Below are 11,921 nucleotides of genomic sequence, written 5' to 3' on the forward strand. Positions count from 1 at the left end.
GGCTCGCCCAAGGCCTTGGCTTCGCTCAGAAGCAACCTTGACTAAATCACCACACCGACTGACCAAATTGCAGGGGCATTTAACGCAAAGGCGGCCTGACACCTCTATCCTGACACGCGCCCCCGGCAGAGCCGAGGTGACCGCCGTCACTCCACCGCTCCACTGGCCAGTCTGACAGAAGGACAGCGCCGCCTGCGCCACTCCGACTGCAGTGCCACTCGACAGAGTAAGTCTGACAGGCAGTCAGGTCTTGCCAAAGGCGCCACAGCGAACTCCGCTCCGCCCGACCCCAGGGCTCGGACTCGGGCTAAGACCCGGAAGACGGCGAACTCCGCTCCGCCCGACCCCAGGGCTCGGACTCGGGCTAAGACCCGGAAGACGGCGAACTCCGCTCCGCCCGACCCCAGGGCTCGGACTCGGGCTAAGACCCGGAAGACGGCGAACTCCGCTCCGCCCGACCCCAGGGCTCGGACTCGGGCTAAGACCCGGAAGACGACGAAACTCCGCCTCGCCCGACCCCAGGGCTCGGACTCCGCCCTGGCCTCGGCCGAACGACTTCCGACTCGCCCGACCCCAGGGCTCGGACTCCGCCCTGGCCTCGGCCGAACGACTTCCGCCTCGCCCGACCCCTTGGCTCGGGCTCGGCCACGGCAACAGAAGGCAGACTCAACCTCGGCTTCGGAGGAAACCCCACGTCGCCCTGCCTAGGGCACAGACCGCCACGTCAACAGGAGGCGCCATCATCATCCCTCCCCGAATCGACTCGGGTCACGGAGAACAAGACCGACGTCTCATCCGGCCAGCTCCGCCAGAGAGGCAATGATGGCGCTCCACAAGCTCTATGACGACGGCGGCCCCCAACTCTCTTACGGAAGCAGGACAACGTCAGCAGGGACTCGACCGCTCCAACAGATGTCCCTCCATCAGGCTCCGCCGCACCTCCGACAGCCACGACATCACGCCAGCAGGGTGCCCAGATCTCTCCGGCTGCCACATTGGCATGTACCTAGGGCGCTAGCTCTCCCTCCGCTAGACACGTAGCACTCTGCTACATCCCCATTGTACACCTGGATCCTCTCCTTACGACTATAAAAGGAAGGACCAGGGCCTTCTCAGAGAAGGTTGGCCGCGCGGGACCGAGGACGGGACAGGCGCTCTCTTGGGGCCGCTCGCTTCCCTCACCCGCGTGGACGCTTGTAACCCCCCTACTGCAAGCGCACCTGACCTGGGCGCGGGACGAACACGAAGGCCGCGGGACTTCCACCTCTCTCACGCTCGGCTCCGGCCGCCTCGCCTCTCCCCCCTTCGCGCTCGCCCACGCGCTCGACCCATCTGGGCTGGGGCACACAGCACACTCACTCGTCGGCTTAGGGACCCCCCTGTCTCGAAACGCCGACACTCCCTCAGGGGCTAGAAGGGGGGAACCCCCCCCTCCGCGTCAAAATTTTTCTTGGAAAAAGTCTTTCTGCCAGAACGTCTTTCGTGCTTTTCGACTACTTCAAAAGTGGGGTCCTGGAAATGACGGAGTACACGTAAGCAGCCAAGGCCGACCGAGCCGAGGGACTCCTACGCCTCCGGGATACGAATACCTCACTCATCACCTTCTGCGATAAGTAACTCACGCTCGGATAAGCGATTCCGCCGACCGAACAAGTCTTAATGCTCGGAGATCTTTCTGCCGAAATGATTTTTCGGGTCTTTTCGACTACATCGTTGGCAGAATCCTGCGGACGAGTAAGAGTACACGTAAGCGGCAAGACCGATCGAGCCGAGGGACTCCTACGCCTTCGAGATACGGATACCTCACTCATCACCTTCCGTGAAAAGTAACTCTCGCTCGAACAAACAATTCTGTTACCGACGAATAAGTCTTGATACTCGAAACAAAGGAAAAAAAGACGCAGCTTTACAACACAGCAACAGTATGTTTGGGCCTCAGCGGCCGCAGAAAACATACGCATACTACAAGGTAAACCGATCCTGCAGGTTCGGACCTCGATAGAGGGGGAGCAGCAGCACCCTCGATGTCAACACCACCTTCGGCGAAGTCCGACCGAGCCTCGAACGGCAACAAAGTCGGAGGATCTCTGCTCCGAAGGACGACGTCAGCACCACGCCTGGGCCATCGCCGCCAGGGTCTCTTCCAGGAGTTCAGCTCGAGCAGACGGCTTGGCCGGTCGCCCTGAAGCCTCAGCCAGCTGTCCCCCGAGGACATCAGCCCGGCCCATGGCCTCGGCAACTCGACTCCGGCGCCGGTCCTGCCAGTGGACGGCCCGGTCAGGCTCCGGCCGACTTATTCTTCTTTTCGAGCCAACTCTACCTCTGTCCACGCTGATACCGCTACCTCCGGCTCCGGCTCATCGAAGAGCGGCCGAGGGTTTCCTTTAACTAAGCAAAAGAAGCCTCGGGCGGCAAGGCCGACTGAGCCGAGGGACTCCTACGCCTCCGGGATACGGATACCTCACTCATCACCTTCGCACGAGGCAACTCACACTTGGTGAAGCGGTTTAGTTAGCTGACAGGCGAGTCTTAGTGCTCGGAATGAGGAAAAAACACGGCTTCACGCCAAAAGATACATACATGTTCAGGCCCCGACAGCCACAATGAACAAACACCGGCACTCAAGGTGCCATTACAAACGGAACTCCGGTTCCACCCCCACAGGTACGAACAACCCCCCACGTTGGAGGGCCTGCGGGGCGACAAAACCCCTAGTGGCTCGCCGACGCTCGCTCCAAAGTGGCCAAACAGCAGCAGCGATGACCTCAGGGCGGACGCTGCTGCGATGAGCTCCTCGCCCACGCCCCCACTCGAGGGGCGAGGACAGGCTATCAAAGCCAAAGAGCTGGAGGCCCGGAGCACGCATGGTGGCGGTGACCCCGTCGGCGACGAGGACTTCTTCAGCCGCCGCCACCTCAGCGCCGACGACAGAAGCCATCTGCCCACCGGCAGATTCCCACTCGGATCCTCCCGGACGAGCGAAGCCCCGACCTCCGCGCAGAGGCGCCGTACCGGGGCAAAGGCAGGACAACCCCAGAACACGAACGCCGCCCTAGCAGCGCGCGACGTCTTGGGTGGTCCCCCGGTGCGCGCGGCGCGACAACCGCTCTCACGGCGGGAGGGGACACCGGGAGCCGAACCAGGCCAGCTGAGCCAGCGAGCCCAACACACTGAAGCTGACGATGCTCGCCGCCGACCAGCCCCGCGTTGTCGAAGTCCGGCCCTCCCGCTAGGCCGGTGAGCGCCCTCTCCCTTGAATGCTGAGGGAGAAGGTGACCCGCTGACCCGTGCAGGAGGCAGAGCTCTGGCTCAGCCCAGCCTCCGCCCCAGCCAGGATGACGAAGATCCTTGAAGCTGAGGGCGGGACCAAGATCGCAGCCCGGCTCGCTTCTCCCCACCACCGAACTGGTGGTCACCGTCTTGGGTGACCACCGGCAAGGGAATGCAGCCGGGCTGCCTGACGAAAATCCTTGAAGCCGAACGATGGCTGAAAGGTACCAACTTCCGCGAAGTTGCGTTCCCCCAACGATGACAAGGCGGAAGAACCGTGGGCGCCCCCCATCTGGGGGCTCGAAAGGTGGAAAGACACAATGCATGAGGAGGGCGCGAAGACATAGTTGCCTTTCAAGGGGGTCGACCTCCTTCTAAAGGCAACTCTCCCCACTTGCGTCCTCAGCCGTCGCGGGCTGAGTCTTCTCCAACACGCTCCAAGGTCCTCCCCCTACGACACGGGGGCTGGGCCCCGCGCGTCATGCAAGCTGGCGCAAGGCAGACAGGGCCAAACCACCGCCCATGGTGCGCGCAACTGCCCAGCGGTTACGAGCGCTCCTCCACTTTTGCCCAGGCCAGCGGGTGAAAGGGCGGGCCGCCATGCAGGCGGCGTGCAACCGCACCCAGGGGGACGCACCCTTTCGACTTCGACGCATCCAGCATGGAGGCCCAGGCCCACACGTCATGTAACCGGCGCGCCGGTTACTACGTGCAAGAAACTGCACCGCCACTCACGCCAGTACCGCACCTTCTCGACTGCGGAACCAGTACCACGGCTCGAGGCGACCCTGCGCATGACCCGACAATGGCAACCGAGCACATCGGTCATGGGCCGGTCAGCCGCGGGAGAGGGCGCGACGGTGGATACAGCCAGAAATGGGCCGGCAGTAATGGCGGTGGCAGGCGGGCGGAAGCGGCAGTCGAGTCATCAGCAAGCTCACGCCCCCTCCTGGGAAAGCGAAAGGACCTACTCCCACGGCGGAAGACGATGCGTCCGCGTTCCGTTCCTCGAACGGCTCACGCACGCGCAACGGCCGCCCCGTGAACCACTCGTCCCGTCGCATTAACTCTGCGGCAGGACAGGCGGCACCTTTGGCAGGCAAAGCAGGCGACGCTTCACCTCCGCCATAATGACCGCGTCAAAAAAGGTGTGCCACGTCATTCGATTTCATATCCTTTTCACTTCCTATTTCTCTCTCTTGCCTTAGGGGTCGGGAAAGGGGATACTCCGAAAGGGATCCTTCTCCGCGAAGGAAGCGGGCCCCGAGCCCCCCTACTGATCAGGGGTTCAAAGGCTGGCCCCTCGGAAGGGTTCAATAGCCGCCTCAGAGCACTCGGGCTCCGCGCCCACTACTGGTCAGAGGTTCGAAGGCCGGCCCCTCGAAAGGGTTCAACGGCCGCCTCAGGCCACTCGGGCTCCACGCCCACTACTGATCAGGGGTTCGAAGGCTGGCCCCCGAAGGGTTCGACAGCCACCTCAGACGCAGAGCGAGGGATGACCCTGGGTATGTTCGATACATAACCGAGGCTCGAGCTGTGCTCCCGAGGTACCCTAGGACATTTCCGAGACCAACGAGAACGATTTTGTAATGGAATCCCACCAGAGGGAGGCATCGAGCCCTTGGACCCCGTCAAAAGGGGACCGGGTCCGGCAAGTCACCCGCAAGTACTTTTGGAGCACGCCTCCGAGCCACTAGCCGACCCCTAACAAATGGGACACGGGAGTCCACTCGGATTATCCGTTAGCAACTCACTGGAGACACCATGTTCGGCACCCTCCGAGGGCAACATGGCGCTTCGCCCCTCCTCCTTGCGGAAAGGCGACGCAGGGGCGTATGTAAAAAGCCGAGTCTGTCCTCGACCGTCCTCTCGCTCTGTGCGGAGGCTCGGGGGCTGCTCTCGCAAACCCGGCTCCGGCCAAACCGTTGACAGCGTCAACATACCAGCCCGAGAACTTGGGACTTGACTGTTCACCTGGGCTACGACCAGTTCACATGAGGGAGCACCCAGACCGACCGAAGTGTTACGAAACGTACTAAGACCTCGAAGGAGTCAAACTACTCCTCCGAGGCCTCGGGGGCTACACCCGGCGGGTGCGCTCACGCGCACCCACCGGAACAAAAAGCAACCGAGGAAGGCCGGTCCCCTTGCAAAAAAGTGCGACAAAAGCCTCCAAGCGAGTATCAACACTCCCTTCGAGGCTCGGGGGCTACTGTCGGGGACCATAATTAGGGGTACCCCCAAGACTCCTAATCTCAGCTGGTAACCCCCATCAGCACAAAGCTGCAAAGGCCTGATGGGTGCGATTAAGCCAAGGCTCGGTCCACTCAAGGGACACGACCTCGCCTCGCCCGAGCCCAGCCTCGGGCAAGGGCAGCCGACCCCGGAAGATTCACGTCTCGCCCGAGGACCCCCTCAAGCGACGGACACACCTTCGGCTCGCCCGAGGCCCAGTCTTCGCCAAAAAGCAACCTTGGCCAGATCGTCACACCGACCGACCGATTCGCAGGAGCATTTAATGCAAGGATGGCCTGACACCTTATCCTGTCACACGCCCTTCAGTCGACAGAACCGAAAGTGACCGCAGTCACTTCGCCGCTCCACAGACCGGCCTGACAAGAAGACAGCGCCACCTGCGTCGCTCCGACTGCTGTACCACTCGACAGAGTGAGGCTGACAGCAGCCAAGTCCGGCCTCGGGCGCCATAGAAAACTCCGCCTCGCCCGACCCCAGGGCTCGGACTCGGACTCGGCCTTGACCTCGGACGACAGTCTCCGCCTCGCCCGACCTGGGGCTCGGACACGACCCCGACCTCGGAGGAGCCTCCGCCTCGCCCGACCCAGGGCTCGGACCGACCACGTCACAGGAGGGGCCATCATTACCCTATCCCTAGCTAGCTCAGGCTACGGGTAACAGGACCGGCGTCCCATCTGGCTCGCCCCGGTAAACAGATAATGATGGCGCCCCGCGTGCTCCATGACGACGGCGACTCTCAGCCCCTTACGGAAGCAAGGAGACGTCAGCAAGGACTCGACAGCCCCGATAGCTGTCCTTCCGCAAGGCTCCAACGCTCCTCCGACGGCCACGACATCACATGAAGAGGGTGCCAAAACCTCTCTGGCTGCCACGATGGCATGTACTTAGGACACTAGCTCCTCTCTGCTAGACACGATGGCGCACTGCTACACTTCCTATTGTACACCTTGACCCTCTCCTTACACATATAAAAGGAAGGTCCAGGGCTCTCTTACGAGGAGGTTGGCCGCGCGGGAGGACGGGACGGCGCGTAGGGTCCCTCGCTCTCCCCCCTCCACGCGGACGCTTGTAACCCCCTACTGCAAGCGCACCCGACCTGGGCGCAGGACAACACAGAGGTCGCGGGTTTCCCCTTTTCTCCCTCTCTCCTACCCCCCTTCGTGCTCCGTCTCGCACCGACCCATCTGGGCTGGGACACGCGACGACAGTTTACTCGTCGGTCCAAGGACCCCCTGGGGTCGAAACGCTGACACATTTATTCATTTTACTGATTTCTGAACTGCCCACAAGATATCACAAGAGTCCAGGTGCAATAACGCAAAAGTGACCCAGACTCAAACTATACTGCTGCAGTACCGCGGGTTGATATCACTCTTTCGTGGGGTTCTTACCCAAAATTACAGCCGCGAAGGGGTATCACTAGATCTCGGTCGTTGGATCCAGATCAAGGACGCATGTTCTATCTCCTTCCCCCAAACCAGCCACGCGGCGATACCACACACACGGCGGCGCACGCCGGTGAGCCACCCCATCACGACGCATAGGTACGCGATTCCCAAATCAATCTGGTGCTACACGATGTAGGCGCATGGGTGGATCGGTTAGGGGAGTTCTTACCGTGTCTCAACGCAGCAGAGGACGTGGCCATAACGCACAGGGATGTGGCAGTGGTGCAAGAGCTCCGATGAGCAATTGATGCCGCCCCAGTAGACGATTCCCCCCAACAGTCACGGGCGCAACACCGGTGATGTAGTGAAACTCCCAGCGACGACCTAGAGGTCTTGCGTTGCAGCCGAGCTTGTTCCATGAGCGCAGTTCACCAGCGACGACTTCTTCTCCGTGTGCACCGGTGAATGATTGCCCGAGCGGTGGCATGGGACGGATGAGGGGAAAAGCTCCGTTTAAATAGCCGCAAGGAGCCCCGAAACTGGTCCGACGCCATCGGCACTTGTTGCAACAATACAGCGAGGTTCATGGGAGGGAGAAGGATCTGCATAGTGGGCCCCACCAATCAGAGTCTCCGTGCCCAGCGAGCGCACCCATTCACCCAAACTGACAAGTGGGGGCCAGCAGGCAGAGAGAGCAAGAGGAACGGATGGGTGGCTGGTACGATGAGTCAACTCGACCGACACGCTGGGCCCACACGTAAGCGACAAAGACAAAAGAAAAGGGGGAAAGCACAGCGTGGGCCGTGCGGGACGAGAAGTGGAGCTTGACCGGAGGTGGGAATTTCGACCGAGGTGAGGTTTAGGTGAGCCTTTTTCTTTTTATGTTTTCTTTTCTTATTTCTTTCTTTTCCAAATTTGAAACTTCAATTCAATTTTAAATCCTGTTTGAACTTCAACTTTCCAAATATATCCAATAAAAATCCTAATATGAAGATAACTCCTATTATTTATTTATAATATTTTTATTTTCTTATAATGTATATTCTTTTCCTCATTTTCTCTTTTATGTTTTCAATTTCAAATTTTGAATTCAAATTCGGATCTGGTTTCATGATTCATATTCATATGCACAATCATAATAAAACTTCAGCATGCAAATAAAATAAAATTTTATGTTGCTTTTTTCCCATCTTATTTACTTATGCATATGCATAAAATGTGTATTTTAAGAAGTATAGTTCTAGTTCATAAAAAATCCTTAGGAGAAAAGTCTAGAAATATATGTTTTCTCTAAGCAACATATATTACCGAGATCCATTCTTTATTAACTTTTTTTTATTAAGGAAACATTTTTTAGGATGAATAGTATCAAAGGTAGGATAATTCTGATGAAAAATATATTTTAACCTAAAAATCTTGGGAGAATTCTACTAGTCTTCCAAAATAAGACTTTGGGTGTTACAAATTCTACCCCCTTAACAAAAATCTCGTCCTCGAGATTTGTAAGAAAAAAGATGTATACCCATATTGTCTCAAATCATATGCACAAACAAGAATCTCAGCATGATGCATAACTTATTAACAAAACATATGGTCGAATAGACCTTATTATTATTCCTAAAATAGTAACATGCTATCTACTAGCTAAAATAATATTTAGGTCTTACAAATAGTAATATATATATATATATGTTTATTTCTATATATGCTCTACTCTTGTTGTTCATTGACTTCTTCACCGATTACTTCATCTTCAACTAGCACTTCTTGAATTTCAAGTTCACCAGGTTCAGCTTCTATTTCTGCATGGTTGGCTTGACTTCGGTTGACCGATAAGGGCTGACTCTTGCTTGCCGAGGCCTGTCCTTGCTTCATCGGAGCCGGTGTAGTGTAGGAAGCCCTATTGGGACAGAAGTTGGCATAGTGTCCCGATTGTCCACACTTGAAGCATGCCCTGTTGGTGGACGTGTTAGGAGCAACGGGTCCTGCTGGGGTGCTTGCTTGAGGAGGAGCAGTTTGTGTCTGTTGCGTTTGCTGCCCGGAACCGCCACGAGCTGGTGTACTTGGAGTGGTAGTATAGCGAGGACGGGAACTACTTCTAGCCTGTCCTTGGTTAGCAGCCCTTCTTTTCTCTCCAAACTCACACCTCTTGTTTTCCACAGCAATAGCTTTGTCAAGTAGTCTTTGGAAGGACGGGAATGTGTACGATACCAGTTGATATTGTAGGGGTCTAATCAAACCATCTAGAAAGAGCTCCTGCTTCTTCTCATCATCCTCAACATCCCTAGGAGCATATCGAGATAACTGGATGGATTTGTCCCTATATTCGCTCAAGGACATACTTCCCTGTTTGAGGGATAGAAACTCCTTCCTTTTAATCTTCATGAGTCCCGCAGGAATATGGTAATTTCTGAATTGAGTAGAGAATTTTGTCCAGGTAATTGTGTTGATGACAGCAAGGGCAGCGTAGTACGCATCCCACCAATCCGCAGCGGGACCAGTAAGACGACCCGATGCATAGAGCACTTTCTCTCTGTTCGAGCATTGAGCTATGTTGAGCATCTTATCTATAGACTTTTGCCAGTCATCTGCTTGCAGTGGGTCCACAGAGTTGGAGAAGGTTGGTGGTTTGTGACTCATAAACTCTCGGTGCTTATCCCTAGGTAGAGCTGGTGGTGGTGGTGGAGGTAGCGGTGGTTACTGCTGTTGCATCCTTCGTTCTTGGCGCATCTCTTCTCTTTCTTGGCGCATCTCCTGACGCTCCTGTCACATCTGCACATGCATATCTACCATAGTGTCAGCCATTTGTTGCATTCTTCATTCTTGGCGCATCTCTTCTCTTTCTTGGCACATCTCCTGACGCTCCTGTCGCATCTGCACGTACATATCTGCTATAGTGTCAGCCATCTGTTGCATTATCCGCATCTGGGCTGCAACTGTTGGATCAGCTCCGACTGGTGGAGGATTTGGAGGATTTATCTCTGCTTGTTGTTGTTGTCTAAGCACCCTCCAGTTATGTGGATTGGCAGGTAGATCAATTCCTCCTCCCTTCCTGGTATTGACCATCTGAGTTAGAAGCATATGATAAGATAGTTTTGCAAGGGGAATTATTTGGTAGGCAGAATGAACAGGCTAGTAGCTGGTTATGAACTAAATATTCTTTGGTAGGGCTTGATCTGTTGTTTTATGTCAAGATTGGGGTAACTAGTCGTATGAGGTTAATGTCCAAAGGTAAGATAGAATCTGACAAGATGAGATAGATACGGAATACTAGATACATTTTAATGGGGATATTCTAGATTGTTTGGTTATTTTATAATTATTATCCTTTATGCCTAGATGTATATGCAGATGCAATTGTGGACATTAATCCGCAACCCATCACACTCAACAAAGATCCAAATTAGACAAGTATCATAAGAACAAACAATCAAGTTCATAGATATCTATATATAAAAAAATAATTTTGTTTTTGTTCCTAAGAGTAGGTCTCCTATTCCTAAAGGTCACTTTAGGCACAACACTTCAAAGTGTGAAATCCACATTTGTCTTTAGAAGAGAAAAGGTAACAGTAATCAGAGTAAAGCAGCAGTGGATGAGAAAAGATTGAGGAAAGTTTTAGAAAGAATCAAAGTAGCAAAGGTAAGTAGACAATGTTTGTCCAGTTCTATCTAGGTTTCGTCCTACAGTCAACATTCCTCTGATACCACTTCTATCACACCCGTGTTTTAGGGGTCCAAAACCTGGGCGCAAAATAAACACCAGGTGTGCTGGGACCAAGTCTCACACATATGATGAATAGTGGTACAGAAACGAATGTCACATCTTTACTATATAATAGGAGTTTTGTATAAAATAAATAAATAATACATCAAAAGGAGACGACGATCCAGCAACCCAAAGTTGACTGAGAGACTGAAAGGGAAATGTGCCCTTGGGCCATTTCTAAGTATTTTGGTGATTGAGTGCCAACACAAGTGCTTAAGTGTTAATCTATGCCAATTGAAGGACAAAGTGCAAATCAAGAGAAAAGGTATGTTTCTAAGACTTAGTACATTGTTTTGGAGACTAATGTATTGTGTCTAAGTGCTAGAAACAGGAAAAGACCAATTTGGAAAAGACTTGGCTAAGCAGCCAAGTCTCTGCGCAGTCTGGGTGCACCGGACTGTCCGGTGGTGCACCGGACAGTGTCCGGTGCGCCAGGCTGGCGACTGTCAACTGGCTGCTCTCGGGAAGCGATTAACGGCGTACGACTATAAATCACCGGACTGTCTGGTGGTGCACCGGACTGTCCGGTGAGCCATTCACAGGCGAAGTCGTCGCTCTCGGGAAGTGATTAACGGCGTACGGCTATAAATCACCGGACTGTCCGGTGAGCCAACGGTCAGCCGGGCCAACGGTCGGCCGTGTAATCCGCGCGCGACGCGTGGCCAAGCCAAGGTCAGAAGGGGGCACCGGACTGTCCGGTGTGCACCGGACAGTGTCCGGTGCGCCAACGGCTCTGGATCTTCAACGGTCGGCTGCGCCACAGAAGGAAAGAAATCCGCACCGGACAGTGTCCGGTGGTGCACCGGACTGTCTGGTGTGCCAGGCGACAGAAGGCAAGAATTGCCTTCCTGGAATGCTCTCAACGGTTCCTAGCTGCCTTGGGGCTATAAAAGGGACCCCTAGGCGCATGGAGGAATACACCAAGCATTCTCTAAGCATTCCTAAGCACCAAGACTTCAATTCTGCGCATTCGATTCTTTGTGATAGCAACTAGAGCTCCATTTGAGTAGTGTACTCTTCGAGTTGTGTTGAGAGCTCTTGTTGCAACCTGTGTGCGTGTTGTTGCTCTGATTTTGTGTTTTGTGTGCGTTGCTCATCCCAACCTTACTTCCGTGATTCTTTGTGAACATCTTTGTAAGGGCGAGAGGCTCCAAGTTGTGGAGATTCCTCGCAAGCGGGATATAGTAAAGCAAAGCAAAACACCGTGGTATTCAAGTGGGTCTTTGGACCGCTTGAGAG

The sequence above is a fragment of the Zea mays genome, chromosome 1, assembly GCF_902167145.1.
Source record: "Zea mays cultivar B73 chromosome 1, Zm-B73-REFERENCE-NAM-5.0, whole genome shotgun sequence".
NCBI lineage: Eukaryota > Viridiplantae > Streptophyta > Magnoliopsida > Poales > Poaceae > Zea > Zea mays.